The sequence below is a fragment of the Apteryx rowi genome, unplaced genomic scaffold (assembly GCF_003343035.1).
Source record: "Apteryx rowi isolate R43461 unplaced genomic scaffold, aptRow1 scaffold_205, whole genome shotgun sequence".
NCBI classification, from domain to species: domain Eukaryota; kingdom Metazoa; phylum Chordata; class Aves; order Apterygiformes; family Apterygidae; genus Apteryx; species Apteryx rowi.
In genome coordinates, this window is record NW_020448364.1 from 497,515 (window position 1) to 503,650 (window position 6,136).

Here is a 6,136-nt window from a genome sequence, read left to right on the forward strand (position 1 = left end):
TCAGTTTTGGGGATACATCTTATGCATTTTAATAGCAAATGCCTGAATACTGAACCAATAAAAAATATATAGTGGTTTCTTTGCAGCTACCCAAGATTCTTAGGTCAATACAAGTGCCATTTTCAAATATGTTAACAAATATATGTGTTCAGTGAAAATTATATATTACTTAACCTAAATACAGATTTACTTGAGCTATTCAAAGCAATTTCAGGCTCTTGAGGAAAGAATCTGTTTAAAATCTTAATACTATTACACCYCAATTTAAAGTGTTAAGGCTATAAATTAAAAGCAAGAGGTAAAAAAAATCCATGAAAATGGATATCCATACAGGTGCCCAAGTGGAAAAAAAATGGAAAAAGCTGTCAATCCATGATTCACGAGTTGAGGACACAGATGCCAGCCTTATCTTTGAATTTACTCTTTTAAGTTTGTGACACAGTCTTAACATTATTTAAACATATAGTAGTGCTCTGTGTTTAATTAGGTAAGGAATCTTGCTCACTATTACTGCCAATGCATTAGTATATGAGCACAGTGGAGTATATTCAATAAGCCAAAGAACCTGACACTGTATTATTTATTGGAATGTCTGCATTAATTATGGATGAYTCTAATATAAGATACATCTTTAATACATCACAGTCTACAGATGTTTTCATTCTCCACTACCAGAGAGAAGTTTAATGATAAGATTTTGCCTCAAATATCGAAAGGCATCCTGAAAATAATGTGGATAATGTCATCTTAGCCAGTTCCTGAATAGAGACTTTTCTAAAGATGTAGTTTATCCAGTTACATGTAGTAGAGTTTGGCTTAAAATCGCCCTGTGAACTAAGACTGGCAACCCCCCCAAAAAAGTTTTAATTAGATGCACTAGTTAGTTGTCAAGCTTCCTATTTTAACATCTGTGTTTTTTTCTGGATAGCAAAATGTAAGGTTGTGTTGACAGTTCCCAGTGAACTTCAGTGAACTGATACAGAGTCCCTTGCCATATATGAGGTTTTTTCCTGTTGCCTTTRTTGAGTATGGATATTACTCTATGTCACTGAGTAGAAATATCCCATACGACTTCCTATAGTGCTTTCCACAGAAGTAGGCTTTATAACTTTTCTGCAGTAGCTAGTTAAAAAGAAAAAAAAAATCAATGAAAAAGCCTTACATATTTTGATGAAACCAGAATACTTTAAGGAAAATGATGGATTTTTTTATGGGATAGTTTACCAAAGCCAAATGTGGCTGGCAGGAAAGGATAGCTCTGCTAACTCCATCTCTTTCCACTGTTCCATTCTGGTCCTGGGGATTGTCCCTGTTGAAACCCATAAGCTTTTCCACAGATTGTTGGCTCTAGAAAAAATAGGTTCAAATTTCCACATCACAAGAAGTGGAGCAAGGATTTGAGCCATGACTCATGTTAATATTCAAGTCACACACCTTCGAGGCTTTTCACTGTCATGTCGTTTTCCAGAACCAGGTTTCACCCTGCTCTACTACGGAACTAAATTGCTAACTCCACCCCATTTCATGAACTGGGTTGGTTGTGTCTGGATTTTCTTTTATCAGTTTTCCAGTGTGGTATTAATAGCGAAAGTAGCTTACAGTGGCAATACTGCTAGGGACATCCTAGCAGAAGCAGTAACAAGGCATGGTCAGAGCAAGAAAACACACGATCACAGTTTGGGCGGGGGGGGGGGAAGCATTATCAAGAGTATTATCAAGGAGAAAGGTTCTCTAAGGGAGAACTTTTGACTTCTGTCTTGATATAAACTTGAGGGCACAAAACATTGCTGATATATCAGTGACTGCTTCCTTTTCCAGAACTTAAAAGGAGAGCTTGAAAAACATCAATCATTTGGAAGCAAAGAGGAAATGACTGGAGAGCTACTGATGTGAGGGAAGGCAAGGCTCTCACATTAGAGCAATTAGAGTCTTGTAAGGCCTGTAATTRTAACCAAACATTCCCTTTCAGACCAGCAAAACACACAGAACATGGGAAATTTGACAAATCATTAGATAGGCAGGGAAAAGARAAAGAGAGATTATTAAAAGAGTCTCCAAAATTATCGTCAATCTGTTACCCACAGCAGTAATTATCCTGAGGTGACCACAGAATCGAGAAAAAAAAAAAAAAGATTTAAGGGTAAAAACGGTGAGGTAGGTGGATCAGGTAGATASAGAAGACATCTTGGAAGATTACCTAATGAAGGGAAGAAAGTGTAAGAAGAACGAGAGCAGCCAAGTTGAGGAATGAAGGGATTGCACAAGAGAGCAAGATAAATAAAGTAATAAGGCATTCTTCAAGTACAGAAGAGGTCCATAGAAAATAAAAATGACCTCTAAGAGATGGCAGGAGCAATTGCCAGAAGAACTAGCTTTTGCTTTCAAGAGAAGCCTGGCCRGAGGGAGGGGAGCTTTTTATTCTCTCAGTGTTTGCAGAAGTGGAGAGAGGACAGCTGCCACAGCCAGTCATCATGTTCACCCCTAAGGGACGCAGTAGAGATGCTGGAAGAAATTAGGAACGTGGCAGTAAAAGGCACTGGCAAAACTACAGCTGTGTGTGAAGTTTGGAAGGGGGGAAATCCCAAAAGGGAAAGAGTGRAGCCAGCCTGGCTTTTCTGATGCAGGTGCCTAAAGGAGAGAGAAAAAGCTCRTAGGTAGCTTGAAAACACACCCGTTAAAATAAATGCCTTAAAGCAGGAGCATGTGAAAGACCAAGACAAACCAGGGGCTATTGTCAAGGTGAACCAGGTCTCCATGGAGGTCTCCTCTCCAGGAGAGGTCTCCATGGAGTGGGTACAGCCCAAGCAGTGATGCAGGAAAGGGCCCTAGGCAGCCTCCCCAGTAGGATCTCCCCACTTCTACAAGCCTGAGCCAAGCAAGGCTGCTTTCCTGGGGTCTGGCTGGAGAGCAAGGACAGATGGGATGGGACACTCAGGAAGCTGAGGGGGAAACATGGAGAAAATGTTGAGTGGGGCGCATAAAAAAACAAACAAACAAACAAACAAGCAAAAAAGGAGCAGCTCTGTGAAGGAAGCAATCCTGTGGTGGAATGGACAGAGTGCTTGAAGGAGAAAGCAAGGAAATCATTTCCCCAGGACAGCCATCGTAGAAGCTGCTGGGTAGAAGTAACAGGACAGGGACGGGGACTGTGAGGTCCACAGCCCCACTTGGCCAGCARCAGGCAGCAGCCAGCAGAGAAGAGAGAGGCTAAGGAAGGTGAGGATGGGAGAGGTAAACCAGGAAAAAAAGGAGGGGAAGAGGGTTTCTTGTTGACCCTTATCCTGTCCCCTTTGGAGAAAGGCCCTTGATGACAAACAGAGGGAGAAGGGGCAGGGCAGGGGGTGGATAACCCCTACCAAAAGTCCAGGCTGGCTGGAAAGTCACATGGCAATGCAGTGGTGGTGAGGTCTCCACTCCTAATGCTTGCCCAGAGTGGTCTGAATGGCATTCACCGCAAATGAGCCTTTCTTGCAAGGCAATATTGATCGATATGGATCCCTTTGAAGTCATCTCCCCTCTTTCTTTCCCACTGACTGTGCATGATGCCAGATGTCTGGCCTGCAATACAGCTGCCCTTGAGTCTTCATGAAAATCTCAGCAAGCAGGACGTCTTGCTGCCATCAAAGAAATGACTGGAGACACCAGTTATCTCCTTTAATTTTCGACTAATCTATTCACAGCATTTTAATTGCTTGCAAATGCGTTTTCTCTGTCCCATTATGTTGCCTTTTGGCTGCTGTGTTGAGGCGGAATACAAATTCGCAAGGAGGAGGAAACATGGTGGTGGGCATCAGAGAGGTTAGTTATGCTCAAAGGGAAGGTGAAAGGGCTGATTTTTTGCAGTACCCTGGGGCTGGACATCTCTGCCCATAAGCTTGAGTTGGAGAAACCGCCTCCAAAATGCCCCGCACTCACCGCCCACAGCAGCAACGTGTGAATTGCTGTGTCAAATCTTCCTCTGTCCTTTCCCCCCTCCTTGGAAGAGAAAAGCAATGAACGGCTGTAAGTTGTGGCCTCAAAATGATTTTCAAAGGGGAACAAGAGAAAAAAAGAAATCCAGTCTTGAACCTTCCGAAAAACCTCTTGCTGCGATATCTTTTTGTTCCCCCCCTGGAGGTCTGCATGGTTTATCTGTTTGCCAGTCTGGGGTTATCTCTGCCTATTTGGGTGAGGGGAAAGGTAGACAAATACGCAGGTAAGGAGATGCATGCCTGGAAGCAGAGGTAGATACTCTGTGTGTGCTTGTGGGGGGTCAACAGCTCTCGCGTCTTGCCCTCCATCCTGCAAAGCACCTCTGGGCTCCTCCCGGAGTTTTCCCTGCGGGCGAGGTGCAGGGGAGGGAGGACAGAGCGGCCCATGTTCAGGTTTCCCCCCTCTGCCAGGCAGGATTGAGGAGTTCAGTGTCTCGGGGGGGAGCAGGAGAACTGGAAAAAGCTTTGCCGGGGGGAGGGAGAGACAAAGGGGTCGATAACAATAGACCTCCTGCAAACAATGGGGCTGCCTTTGTTTTAGGCCGGCCGAGTTTGGGACTCACAGCCCCCAAACTTCAGGAACTGCGGAGGACAAAAGGGGAAGAAAATGCACATTAAGGAAAAAGCTGGCCACTTTTCTGTGGCACACAAGGGTTTCGGGTGGACCCAGCTGCGGGGACGTCCTGGCACTGCAGACCCCAAGCTCCCTTTGAAGACCTGAGCTGCTCTCCGGCTCGTTTAGCATGCAGGAAAGTCCCAGAAGAGTCGCCGGGAGTTTAGGTCCAGCAAGGACCAAGCTTTGGTGACTYTCAGTGGAAAAGCAGGCTCTTAATTAGGAAAGAAAATAAACAGTCATGGAGCGGCCAGCAGAGCACGGAGGCTAAGGCAGGGTGGGAGAAGGAAAGGAAAAAGAGAARTGACTTCAGGCTGGTCTCTAAATACTGGGGAACCTTTTTGGTTCAAACACCAGGTGAATGAGCTCTGTGAGTCCAGGGAGCCAGACATCAAGCCCTGACTCTGTCCCTGCGGCAGCACCAGCCGCTTTGCACACTTCAGTGAACTACCAGGGAAACGGAGATGATCCCAGAGAGGGAGCTTTTTTTTTTTTTCTTTCTTTCTTTTCCCCTCTCCTTCCAGCAGCCCAGTCTGCCTTTCCCAGCTTTCTTTTCAAAGGAWAAAAAAAAAAAAAAAAGACCGTTGTAGCCCAGGAGCAGAAGCAAACCTGGAGCAGGGGACCACGCTGGGGTAAACAACGTGCCCAGCCACAATGAAGCTCAACGCCAAGTCTGTCTGCTGTGACCACCGGCTTATGGCGCTGGTTGGAAAACCAGAAAGCTCCCAATTAACTTTCCTCAAASAATTTCGTCGGGAGCAATTAATAAGTGCTCTGCAGTTTGACTCGCTTTATTAATTGGGTTGCGGGGGGGGGGGGAGCGGGGGGAGGTAAAAGCGCGCACGACGCGAGCGGGCTATATGATTTTTAAGGTCTGCAAGCGAAGCTAACAGATGGAACTGACCAGTAACGTGCATCTGGCAAGCCGGGTTTCGTAGAAACTTCCCCCCCCCCCCCAGACAAAACCATTTCGGTGGCTTTGTTGTCGTTTGAAGCGAAGTTCGGGCTCCGAGCTGGCTGGGTGTTGTGGCTGTGGGTTTGTCTGGGCCGTGCGTGCGTGGGGAAGCGGGGAGGGAGACACGGGGCAAAGGGAGGGGGGAGAAGGGCCGGGAAGGGGGTGATTATTTTTTTGCAAAAGGCGGGTCTCCTCATTTTCCAAACAATTAGAGGGACAAGGTGTCCCGTGGAGACGGTTGCTTTCCTCCTCGGAGGGAAGGGGGGTCTTTCCCCTGTGGCAGGAGTGTGTACTCAAGACGTCTTAACTTTTTGTTGKTGGTGGTGGTGGGTCTAAGCCGTCCTGGTCGAGCCTGGCGGGGCTGCAGGCACCGCCCGCTGGACGCCAGCGGAGTTTGCCTGTTGCTCTGAGCTTCTTCTCTCAGCCGTCGTGGTCCTGAGGTGTCCCAAACAGAACGTGGATTTGGAAGAGTTCCTAGACATTTTAAAAAATATGTATTGGGAAGAAATATCTGTTATTTCACTAGCAGCGTTAGAGCAATCGCGGTAGGAAATCCAAATGAAAAGAAGCAATCAGTTCCTTCCTTCCTTCCTTCCT